Here is a 12251-nt window from a genome sequence, read left to right on the forward strand (position 1 = left end):
GAGTAGATAACTCACCAGTTGTTTGCATCAGAGCGAAAATTTTTGAGATAGTTATTAAAACTGTTTAAAGGTTGTCAAACGTTGTTTCTCGTTGTATATCCTTTAATTCTAGAGTTAAATTGATAAATAACGTGTACGAATTTGTTTAACGCATTTGTTTTGGTTACTCGACGTCTCCGTTCTCGTGTAGCCTACATATTGCGTTTTTTTTTTTTTAATTTGCTTACCGGGCTAAAGGTTAGCATGTTTAAAATACGTAAGTCGTTTTGTTCATCAAATTTAAGTAGATAACTCATCAGTTGTTTGCATCAGAGCCACAATTTTTGAGATAGTTATTAAAACTGTTTAAAGGTTGTCAAACGTTGTTTCTCGTTGTATATCCTTTAACTCTAGAGTTAAATTGATAAATAACGTGTACGAATTTGTTTAACGCATTTTTTTTGGTTACTCGACGTCTCCGTTCTCGTGTAGCCTACATATTGCGTTTTTTTTTTTTAATTTGCTTACCGGGCTAAAGGTTAGCATGTTTAAAATACGTAAGTCGTTTTGTTCAACAAATTTAAGTAGATAACTCATCAGTTGTTTGAATCAGAGCGAAAATTTTTGAGATAGTTATTAAAACTATTTAAAGGTTGTCAAACGTTGTTTCTCGTTGTATATCCTTTAATTCTAGAGTTAAATTGATAAATAACGTGTACGAATTTGTTTAACGCATTTGTTTTGGTTACTCGACGTCTCCGTTCTCGTGTAGCCTACATATTGCGTTTTTTTTTTAATTTGCTTACCGGGCTAAAGGTTAGCATGTTTAAAATACGTAAGTCGTTTTGTTCAACAAATTTAAGTAGATAACTCATCAGTTGTTTGCATCAGAGCGACAATTTTTGAGATAGTTATTAAAACTGTTTAAAGGTTGTCAAACGTTGTTTCTCGTTGTATATCCTTTAATTCTAGAGTTAAATTGATAAATAACGTGTACGAATTTGTTTAACGCATTTGTTTTGGTTACTCGACGTCTCCGTTCTCGTGTAGCCTACATATTGCGTTTTTTTTTAATTTGCTTACCGGGCTAAAGGTTAGCATGCTTAAAATACGTAAGTCGTTTTGTTCAACAAATTTGAGTAGATAACTCATCAGTTGTTTGCATCAGAGCGACAATTTTTGAGATAGTTATTAAAACTGTTTAAAGGTTGTCAAACGTTGTTTCTCGTTGTATATCCTTTAATTCTAGAGTTAAATTGATAAATAACGTGTACGAATTTGTTTAACGCATTTGTTTTGGTTACTCGACGTCTCCGTTCTCGTGTAGCCTACATATTGCGTTTTTTTTCTAATTTGCTTACCGGGCTAAAGGTTAGCATGTTTAAAATACGTAAGTCGTTTTGTTCAACAAATTTAAGTAGATAACTCATCAGTTGTTTGCATCAGAGCGACAATTTTTGAGATAGTTATTAAAACTGTTTAAAGGTTGTCAAACGTTGTTTCTCGTTGTATATCCTTTAATTCTAGAGTTAAATTGATAAATAACGTGTACGAATTTGTTTAACGCATTTGTTTTGGTTACTCGACGTCTCCGTTCTCGTGTAGCCTACATATTGCGTTTTTTTTTAATTTGCTTACCGGGCTAAAGGTTAGCATGTTTAAAATACGTAAGTCGTTTTGTTGAACAAATTTGAGTAGATAACTCAGCAGTTGTTTGCATCAGAGCGACAATTTTTGAGATAGTTGTTAAAACTGTTTAAAGGTTGTCAAACGTTGTTTCTCGTTGTATATCCTTTAATTCTAGAGTTAAATTGATAAATAACGTGTACGAATTTGTTTAACGCATTTTTTTTGGTTACTCGACGTCTCCGTTCTCGTGTAGCCTACATATTGCGTTTTTTTTTTAATTTGCTTACCGGGCTAAAGGTTAGCATGTTTAAAATACGTAAGTCGTTTTGTTCAACAAATTTGAGTAGATAACTCATCAGTTGTTTGCATCAGAGCGACAATTTTTGAGATAGTTATTAAAACTGTTTAAAGGTTGTTAAACGTTGTTTCTCGTTGTATATCCTTTAATTCTAGAGTTAAATTGATAAATAACGTGTACGAATTTGTTTAACGCATTTGTTTTGGTTACTCGACGTCTCCGTTCTCGTGTAGCCTACATATTGCGTTTTTTTTTAATTTGCTTACCGGGCTAAAGGTTAGCATGTTTAAAATACGTAAGTCGTTTTGTTCATCAAATTTAAGTAGATAACTCATCAGTTGTTTGCATCAGAGCGACAATTTTTGAGATAGTTATTAAAACTGTTTAAAGGTTGTCAAACGTTGTTTCTCGTTGTATATCCTTTAATTCTAGAGTTAAATTGATAAATAACGTGTACGAATTTGTTTAACGCATTTGTTTTGGTTACTCGACGTCTCCGTACTCGTGTAGCCTACATATTGCGTTTTTTTTTTTAATTTGCTTACCGGGCTAAAGGTTAGCATGCTTAAAATACGTAAGTCGTTTTGTTCACAAATTTGAGTAGATAACTCATCAGTTGTTTGCATCAGGGCGACAATTTTTGAGATAGTTATTAAAACTGTTTAAAGGTTGTCAAACGTTGTTTCTCGTTGTATATCCTTTAATTCTAGACTTAAATTGATAAATAACGTGTACGAATTTGTTTAACGCATTTGTTTTGGTTACTCGACGTCTCCGTTCTCGTGTAGCCTACATATTGCGTTTTTTTTTTAATTAGCTTACCGGGCTAAAGGTTAGCATGTTTAAAATACGTAAGTCGTTTTGTTCATCAAATTTAAGTAGATAACTCATCAGTTGTTTGCATCAGAGCGATAATTTTTGAGATAGTTATTAAAACTGTTTAAAGGTTGTCAAACGTTGTTTCTCGTTGTATATCCTTTAATTCTAGAGTTAAATTGATAAATAACGTGTACGAATTTGTTTAACGCATTTGTTTTGGTTACTCGACGTCTCCGTTCTCGTGTAGCCTACATATTGCGTTTTTTTTTTAATCTGCTTACCGGGCTAAAGGTTAGCATGTTTAAAATACGTAAGTCGTTTTGCTCATCAAATTTAAGTAGATAACTCATCAGTTGTTTGCATCAGAGCGATAATTTTTGAGATAGTTATTAAAACTGTTTAAAGGTTGTCAAACGTTGTTTCTCGTTGTATATCCTTTAATTCTAGAGTTAAATTGATAAATAGCGTGTACGAATTTGTTTAACGCATTTGTTTTGGTTACTCGACGTCTCCGTTCTCGTGTAGCCTACATATTGCGTTTTTTTTTAATTTGCTTTCCGGGCTAAAGGTTAGCATGTTTAAAATACGTAAGTCGTTTTATTCATCAAATTTAAGTAGATAACTCATCAGTTGTTTGCATCAGAGCGACAATTTTTGAGATAGTTATTAAAACTGTTTAAAGGTTGTCAAACGTTGTTTCTCGTTGTATATCCTTTAATTCTAGAGTTAAATTGATAAATAACGTGTACGAATTTGTTTAACGCATTTGTTTTGGTTACTCGACGTCTCCGTTGTCGTGTAGCCTACATATTGCGTTTTTTTTTTTAATTTGCTTACCGGGCTAAAGGTTAGCATGTTTAAAATACGTAAGTCGTTTTGTTCAACAAATTTGAGTAGATAACTCAGCAGTTGTTTGCATCAGAGCGACAATTTTTGAGATAGTTATTAAAACTGTTTAAAGGTTGTCAAACGTTGTTTCTCGTTGTATATCCTTTAATTCTAGAGTTAAATTGATAAATAACGTGTACGAAATTGTTTAACGCATTTGTGATGGTTACTCGACGTCTCCGTTCTCGTGTAGCCTACATATTGCGTTTTTTTTTAATTTGCTTACCGGGCTAAAGGTTAGCATGCTTAAAATACGTAAGTCGTTTTGTTCAACAAATTTGAGTAGATAACTCATCAGTTGTTTGCATCAGAGCGACAATTTTTGAGATAGTTATTAAAACTGTTTAAAGGTTCTCAAACGTTGTTTCTCGTTGTATATCCTTTAATTCTAGAGTTAAATTGATAAATAACGTGTACGAATTTGTTTAACGCATTTGTTTTGGTTACTCGACGTCTCCGTTCTCGTGTAGCCTACATATTGCGTTTTTTTTCTAATTTGCTTACCGGGCTAAAGGTTAGCATGTTTAAAATACGTAAGTCGTTTGGTTCAACAAATTTAAGTAGATAACTCATCAGTTGTTTGCATCAGAGCGACAATTTTTGAGATAGTTATTAAAACTGTTTAAAGGTTGTCAAACGTTGTTTCTCGTTGTATATCCTTTAATTCTAGAGTTAAATTGATAAATAACGTGTACGAATTTGTTTAACGCATTTGTTTTGGTTACTCGACGTCTCCGTTCTCGTGTAGCCTACATATTGCGTTTTTTTTTAATTTGCTTACCGGGCTAAAGGTTAGCATGTTTAAAATACGTAAGTCGTTTTGTTCAACAAATTTGAGTAGATAACTCAGCAGTTGTTTGCATCAGAGCGACAATTTTTGAGATAGTTATTAAAACTGTTTAAAGGTTGTCAAACGTTGTTTCTCGTTGTATATCCTTTAATTCTAGAGTTAAATTGATAAATAACGTGTACGAATTTGTTTAACGCATTTGTTTTGGTTACTCGAAGTCTCCGTTCTCGTGTAGCCTACATATTGCGTTTTTTTTTTAATTTGCTTACCGGGCTAAAGGTTAGCATGTTTAAAATACGTAAGTCGTTTTGTTCAACAAATTTGAGTAGATAACTCAGCAGTTGTTTGCATCAGAGAGCCAATTTTTGAGATAGTTATTAAAACTGTTTAAAGGTTGTCAAACGTTGTTTCTCGTTGTATATCCTTTAATTCTAGAGTTAAATTGATAAATAACGTGTACGAATTTGTTTAACGCATTTGTTTTGGTCACTCGACGTCTCCGTTCTCGTGTAGCCTACATATTGCGTTTTTTTTTAATTTGCTTACCGGGCTAAAGGTTAGCTTGTTTAAAATACGTAAGTCGTTTTGTTCAACAAATTTGAGTAGATAACTCAGCAGTTGTTTGCATCAGAGCGGCAATTTTTGAGATAGTTATTAAAACTGTTTAAAGGTTGTCAAACGTTGTTTCTCGTTGTATATCCTTTAATTCTAGAGTTAAATTGATAAATAACGTGTACGAATTTGTTTAACGCATTTGTTTTGGTTACTCGACGTCTCCGTTCTCGTGTAGCCTACATATTGCGTTTTTTTTTTTAATTTGCTTACCGGGCTAAAGGTTAGCATGTTTAAAATACGTAAGTCGTTTTGTTCAACAAATTTGAGTAGATAACTCAGCAGTTGTTTGCATCAGAGCGACAATTTTTGAGATAGTTATTAAAACTGTTTAAAGGTTGTCAAACGTTGTTTCTCGTTGTATATCCTTTAATTCTAGAGTTAAATTGATAAATAACGTGTACGAATTTGTTTAACGCATTTGTTTTGGTTACTCGACGTCTCCGTTCTCGTGTAGCCTACATATTGGGTTTTTTTTTAATTTGCTTACCGGGCTAAAGGTTAGCATGTTTAAAATACGTAAGTCGTTTTGTTCAACAAATTTGAGTAGATAACTCAGCAGTTGTTTGCATCAGAGCGACAATTTTTGAGATAGTTATTAAAACTGTTTAAAGGTTGTCAAACGTTGTTTCTCGTTGTATATCCTTTAATTCTAGAGTTATATTGATAAATAACGTGTACGAATTTGTTTAACGCATTTGTTTTGGTTACTCGAGGTCTCCGTTCTCGTGAAGCCTACATATTGCGTTTTTTTTTTTAATTTGCTTACCGGGCTAAAGGTTAGCATGTTCAAAATATGTAAGTCGTTTTGTTCAACAAATTTGAGTAGATAACTCATCAGTTGTTTGCATCAGAGCGACAATTTTTGAGATAGTTATTAAAACTGTTTAAAGGTTGTTAAACGTTGTTTCTCGTTGTATATCCTTTAATTCTAGAGTTAAATTGATAAATAACGTGTACGAATTTGTTTAACGCATTTGTTTTGGTTACTCGACGTCTCCGTTCTCGTGTAGCCTACATATTGCGTTTTTTTTTAATTTGCTTACCGGGCTAAAGGTTAGCATGTTTAAAATACGTAAGTCGTTTTGTTCATCAAATTTAAGTAGATAACTCATCAGTTGTTTGCATCAGAGCGACAAGTTTTGAGATAGTTATTAAAACTGTTTAAAGGTTTTCAAACGTTGTTTCTCGTTGTATATCCTTTAATTCTAGAGTTAAATTGATAAATAACGTGTACGAATTTGTTTAACGCATTTGTTTTGGTTACTCGACGTCTCCGTTCTCGTGTAGCCTACATATTGCGTTTTTTTTTTTAATTAGCTTACCGGGCTAAAGGTTAGCATGTTTAAAATACGTAAGTCGTTTTGTTCATCAAATTTAAGTAGATAACTCATCAGTTGTTTGCATCAGAGCGATAATTTTTGAGATAGTTATTAAAACTGTTTAAAGGTTGTCAAACGTTGTTTCTCGTTGTATATCCTTTAATTCTAGAGTTAAATTGATAAATAACGTGTACGAATTTGTTTAACGCATTTGTTTTGGTTACTCGACGTCTCCGTTCTCGTGTAGCCTACATATTGCGTTTTTTTTTTTAATTTGCTTACCGGGCTAAAGGTTAGCATGTTTAAAATACGTAAGTCGTTTTGTTCAACAAATTTAAGTAGATAACTCATCAGTTGTTTGCATCAGAGCGATAATTTTTGAGATAGTTATTAAAACTGTTTAAAGGTTGTCAAACGTTGTTTCTCGTTGTATATCCTTTAATTCTAGAGTTAAATTGATAAATAACGTGTACGAATTTGTTTAACGCATTTGTTTTGGTTACTCGACGTCTCCGTTCTCGTGTAGCCTACATATTGCGTTTTTTTTTTAATTTGCTTTCCGGGCTAAAGGATAGCATGTTTAAAATACGTAAGTCGTTTTGTTCATCAAATTTAAGTAGATAACTCATCAGTTGTTTGCATCAGAGCGACAATTTTTGAGATAGTTATTAAAACTGTTTAAAGGTTGTCAAACGTTGTTTCTCGTTGTATATCCTTTAATTCTAGAGTTAAATTGATAAATAACGTGTACGAATTTGTTTAACGCATTTGTTTTGGTTACTCGACGTCTCCGTTCTCGTGTAGCCTACATATTGCTTTTTTTTTTTAATTTGCTTACCGGGCTAAAGGTTAGCATGTTTAAAATACGTAAGTCGTTTTGTTCAACAAATTTGAGTAGATAACTCAGCAGTTGTTTGCATCAGAGCGACAATTTTTGAGATAGTTATTAAAACTGTTTAAAGGTTGTCAAACGTTGTTTCTCGTTGTATATCCTTTAATTCTAGAGTTAAATTGATAAATAACGTGTACGAATTTGTTTAACGCATTTGTGATGGTTACTCGACGTCTCCGTTCTCGTGTAGCCTACATATTGCGTTTTTTTTTTTAATTTGCTTACCGGGCTAAAGGTTAGCATGCTTAAAATACGTAAGTCATTTTGTTCAAAAAATTTGAGTAGATAACTCATCAGTTGTTTGCATCAGAGCGACAATTTTTGAGATAGTTATTAAAACTGTTTAAAGGTTGTCAAACGTTGTTTCTCGTTGTATATCCTTTAATTCTAGAGTTAAATTGATAAATAACGTGTACGAATTTGTTTAACGCATTTGTTTTGGTTACTCGACGTCTCCGTTCTCGTGTAGCCTACATATTGCGTTTTTTTTTTTTAATTTGCTTACCGGGCTAAAGGTTAGCATGTTTAAAATACGTAAGTCGTTTTGTTCAACAAATTTGAGTAGATAACTCAGCAGTTGTTTGCATCAGAGCGACAATTTTTGAGATAGTTATTAAAACTGTTTAAAGGTTGTCAAACGTTGTTTCTCGTTGTATATCCTTTAATTCTAGAGTTAAATTGATAAATATCGTGTACGAATTTGTTTAACGCATTTGTTTTGGTTACTCGACGTCTCCGTTCTCGTGTAGCCTACATATTGCGTTTTTTTTTTAATTTGCTTACCGGGCTAAAGGTTAGCATGTTTAAAATACGTAAGTCGTTTTGTTCAACAAATTTGAGTAGATAACTCAGCAGTTGTTTGCATCAGAGCGACAATTTTTGAGATAGTTATTAAAACTGTTTAAAGGTTGTCAAACGTTGTTTCTCGTTGTATATCCTTTAATTCTAGAGTTAAATTGATAAATAACGTGTACGAATTTGTTTAACGCATTTGTTTTGGTTACTCGACGTCTCCGTTCTCGTGTAGCCTACATATTGCGTTTTTTTTTTTAATTTGCTTACCGGGCTAAAGGTTAGCATGCTTAAAATACGTAAGTCGTTTTGTTCAACAAATTTGAGTAGATAACTCATCAGTTGTTTGCATCAGAGCGACAATTTTTGAGATAGTTATTAAAACTGTTTAAAGGTTGTCAAACGTTGTTTCTCGTTGTATATCCTTTAATTCTAGAGTTAAATTGATAAATAACGTGTACGAATTTGTTTAACGCATTTGTTTTGGTTACTCGACGTCTCCGTTCTCGTGTAGCCTACATATTGCGTTTTTTTTTAAATTAGCTTACCGGGCTAAAGGTTAGCATGTTTAAAATACGTAAGTCGTTTTGTTCATCAAATTTAAGTAGATAACTCATCAGTTGTTTGCATCAGAGCGATAATTTTTGAGATTGTTATTAAAACTGTTTAAAGGTTGTCAAACGTTGTTTCTCGTTGTATATCCTTTAATTATAGAGTTAAATTGATAAATAACGTGTACGAATTTGTTTAACGCATTTGTTTTGGTTACTCGACGTCTCCGTTCTCGTGTAGCCTACATATTGCGTTTTTTTTTTAATTTGCTTACCGGGCTAAAGGTTAGCATGTTTAAAATACGTAAGTCGTTTTGTTCATCAAATTTAAGTAGATAACTCATCAGTTGTTTGCATCAGAGCGATAATTTTTGAGATAGTTATTAAAACTGTTTAAAGGTTGTCAAACGTTGTTTCTCGTTGTATATCCTTTAATTCTAGAGTTAAATTGATAAATAACGTGTACGAATTTGTTTAACGCATTTGTTTTGGTTACTCGACGTCTCCGTTCTCGTGTAGCCTACATATTGCGTTTTTTTTTTTAATTTCCTTACCGGGCTAAAGGTTAGCATGTTTAAAATACGTAAGTCGTTTTGTTCATCAAATTTAAGTAGATAACTCATCAGTTGTTTGCATCAGAGCGATAATTTTTGAGATAGTTATTAAAACTGTTTAAAGGTTGTCAAACGTTGTTTCTCGTTGTATATCCTTTAATTCTAGAGTTAAATTGATAAATAACGTGTACGAATTTGTTTAACGCATTTGTTTTGGTTACTCGACGTCTCCGTTCTCGTGTAGCCTACATATTGCGTTTTTTTTTTTTAATTTGCTTACCGGGCTAAAGGTTAGCATGCTTAAAATACGTAAGTCGTTTTGTTCAACAAATTTAAGTAGATAACTCATCAGTTGTTTGCATCAGAGCGATAATTTTTGAGATAGTTATTAAAACTGTTTAAAGGTTGTCAAACGTTGTTTCTCGTTGTATATCCTTTAATTCTAGAGTTAAATTGATAAATAACGTGTAAGAATTTGTTTAACGCATTTGTTTTGGTTACTCGACGTCTCCGTCCTCGTGTAGCCTACATATTGGGTTTTTTTTTTTTTAATTTGCTTACCGGGCTAAAGGTTAGCATGCTTAAAATACGTAAGTCGTTTTGTTCAACAAATTTAAGTAGACAACTCATCAGTTGTTTGCATCAGAGCGACACTTTTTGAGATAGTTATTAAAACTGTTTAAAGGTTGTCAAACGTTGTTTCTCGTTGTATATCCTTTAATTCTAGAGTTAAATTGATAAATAACTTGTACAAATTTGTTTAACGCATTTGTTTTGGTTACTCGACGTCTCCGTTCTCGTGTAGCCTACATATTGCGTTTTTTTTTTTAAATTTGCTTACCGGGCTAAAGGTTAGCATGTTTAAAATACGTAAGTCGTTTTGTTCAACAAATTTAAGTAGATAACTCATCAGTTGTTTGCATCAGAGCGAAAATTTTTGAGATAGTTATTAAAACTGTTTAAAGGTTGTCAAACGTTGTTTCTCGTTGTATATCCTTTAATTCTAGAGTTAAATTGATAAATAACGTGTACGAATTTGTTTAACGCATTTGTTTTGGTTACTCGACATCTCCGTTCTCGTATAGCCTACATATTGCGTTTTTTTTTTTAATTTGCTTACCGGGCTAAAGGTTAGCATGCTTAAAATACGTAAGTCGTTTTGTTCATCAAATTTAAGTAGATAACTCATCAGTTGTTTGCATCAGAGCAACAATTTTTGAGATAGTTATTAAAACTGTTTAAAGGTTGTCAAACGTTGTTTCTCGTTGTATATCCTTTAATTCTAGAGTTAAATTGATAAATAACGTGTACGAATTTGTTTAACGCATTTGTTTTGGTTACTCGACGTCTCCGTTCTCGTGTAGCCTACATATTGCGTTTTCTTTTTAATTTGCTTACCGGGCTAAAGGTTAGCATGCTTAAAATACGTAAGTCGTTTTGTTCAACAAATTTAAGTAGATAACTCATCAGTTGTTTGCATCAGAGCGATAATTTTTGAGATAGTTACAAAAACTGTTTAAAGGTTGTCAAACGTTGTTTCTCTTTGAATATCCTTTAATTCTAGAGTTAAATTGATAAATAACCTGTACGAATTTGTTTAACGCATTTTTTTTGGTTACTCGACGTCTCCGTTCTCGTGTAGCCTACATATTGCGTTTCTTTTTTAATTTGCTTACTGGGCTAAAGGTTAGCATGTTTAAAATACGTAAGTCGTTTTGTTCATCAAATTTAAGTAGATAACTCATCAGTTGTTTGCATCAGAGCGACAATTTTTGAGATAGTTATTAAAACTGTTTAAAGGTTGTCAAACGTTGTTTCTCGTTGTATATCCTTTAATTCTAGAGTTAAATTGATAAATAACGTGTACGAATTTGTTTAACGCATTTGTTTTGGTTACTCGACGTCTCCGTTCTCGTGTAGCCTACATATTGCGTTTTTTTTTTAATTTGCTTACCGGGCTAAAGGTTAGCATGTTTAAAATACGTAAGTCGTTTTGTTCAACAAATCTGAGTAGATAACTCATCAGTTGTTTGCATCAGAGCGACAATTTTTGAGATAGTTATTAAAACTGTTTAAAGGTTGTCAAACGTTGTTTCTCGTTGTATATCCTTTAATTCTAGAGTTAAATTGATAAATAACGTGTACGAATTTGTTTAACGCATTTGTTTTGGTTACTCGACGTCTCCGTTCTCGTGTAGCCTACATATTGCGTTTTTTTTTTAATTTGCTTACCGGGCTAAAGGTTAGCATGTTTAAAATACGTAAGTCGTTTTGTTCAACAAATTTAAGTAGATAACTCATCAGTTGTTTGCATCAGAGCGAAAATTTTTGAGATAGTTATTAAAACTGTTTAAAGGTTGTCAAACGTTGTTTCTCGTTGTATATCCTTTAATTCTAGAGTTAAATTGATAAATAACGTGTACGAATTTGTTTAACGCATTTGTTTTGGTTACTCGACGTCTCCGTTCTCGTGTAGCCTACATATTGCGTTTTTTTTTTTTAATTTGCTTACCGGGCTAAAGGTTAGCATGTTTAAAATACGTAAGTCGTTTTGTTCAACAAATTTGAGTAGATAACTCAGCAGTTGTTTGCATCAGAGCGACAATTTTTGAGATAGTTATTAAAACTGTTTAAAGGTTGCCAAACGTTGTTTCTCGTTGTATATCCTTTAATTCTAGAGTTAAATTGATAAATAACGTGTACGAATTTGTTTAACGCATTTATTTTGGTTACTCGACGTCTCCGTTCTCGTGTAGCCTACATATTGCGTTTTTTTTTTAATTTGCTTACCGGGCTAAAGGTTAGCATGTTTAAAATACGTAAGTCGTTTTGTTCAACAAATCTGAGTAGATAACTCATCAGTTGTTTGCATCAGAGCGACAATTTTTGAGATAGTTATTAAAACTGTTTAAAGGTTGTCAAACGTTGTTTCTCGTTGTATATCCTTTAATTCTAGAGTTAAATTGATAAATAACGTGTACGAATTTGTTTAACGCATTTGGTTTGGTTACTCGACGTCTCCGTTCTCGTGTAGCCTACATATTGCGTTTTTTTTTTAATTTGCTTACCGGGCTAAAGGTTAGCATGTTTAAAATACGTAAGTCGTTTTGTTCAACAAATTTAAG

The sequence above is a fragment of the Eurosta solidaginis genome, unplaced genomic scaffold (genome assembly GCF_040869045.1).
Source record: "Eurosta solidaginis isolate ZX-2024a unplaced genomic scaffold, ASM4086904v1 ctg00001081.1, whole genome shotgun sequence".
NCBI classification, from domain to species: domain Eukaryota; kingdom Metazoa; phylum Arthropoda; class Insecta; order Diptera; family Tephritidae; genus Eurosta; species Eurosta solidaginis.